The 833-nt window shown below is 41.7% G+C and overlaps 1 protein-coding gene across 1 annotated transcript in view; it reads right to left on the bottom strand.

The window, feature by feature from the left end:
* GLYR1 (glyoxylate reductase 1 homolog (Arabidopsis)) overlaps window positions 1-833 on the bottom strand; it is a gene marked incomplete at its 5' end in the record, with an annotated part of 19,572 nt that overhangs the window by 2,239 nt on the left and 16,500 nt on the right. The gene's annotated exons all lie outside the window — the stretch shown is intronic.

The following is an 833-nucleotide window of genomic DNA, read 5'->3' on the forward strand; positions in this document are numbered from 1 at the left end:
AAACAGCTCAGACCTGTAAACAAAAGAGGAAAGCACTAACACATGATGCATTGTATCCTGCAAAAGGTACTTAAGATCAATAGTTGCTCTCACACTCCAGCAAGATCTTCCTGCACCTATCACTACTGCACATGTTTTCAGCTTCTGAACTGATATGCTTTAGCCATGGCACCCTGTACTGGCTAAGGGGCCAGTGCTGAAGGTGTGTGTGTGCCCTGGGAATCTCTTTAGCCAGAGGTTTACTAATATGTATGATTTTTCATTCTCCAAATTGATGTCTGCTTAAAACCTCACTAAAACCAGCTCTTCTTCCTCATGCAACCACATGCACTGCCTTAGGGCAGCAGGGAACAATCCAGATGCCAAATGGAAATCACAGATATCACAGCAGAAGTAATCAGAACACTTCTACAAAAATCCTCTCTATAATAATAGTATTTCTACAGAGTTAAATGTGCAGGCATTCTTTCTCCCCAGCCAGAACATTTAAACTAAGCAGATTATGTATTTTATCAGTTTAAGCACAGTTATTAATCCAGACAGGCCTTTATCCTCCAGTTTGCCACAGAATACCAATCTGGCTGTAAATACTTCTTAAGGGATCAGAATTTGGCTGTCTGTTTGCACTCATGCCAGCTAACAGCCCTGTTAAATCTACAGGCTTTGGTGGTATCACGCGGGAACATCTCATCCTACTTCGTTTGCTGGTCAAGATTTGACAGGTTATTTTGTCTTGTTTGCATGGGACTTGAGAGTCTCCCAAAAGAAGCCCAAAGACCTCCAGAAACAGATTTATTAGCAACAGATAATACACCACCTGAAGCAACACAAAC

This window comes from Acanthisitta chloris, unplaced genomic scaffold, assembly GCF_000695815.1.
Source record: "Acanthisitta chloris isolate BGI_N310 unplaced genomic scaffold, ASM69581v1 scaffold36158, whole genome shotgun sequence".
In the NCBI taxonomy this organism is placed as follows: domain Eukaryota; kingdom Metazoa; phylum Chordata; class Aves; order Passeriformes; family Acanthisittidae; genus Acanthisitta; species Acanthisitta chloris.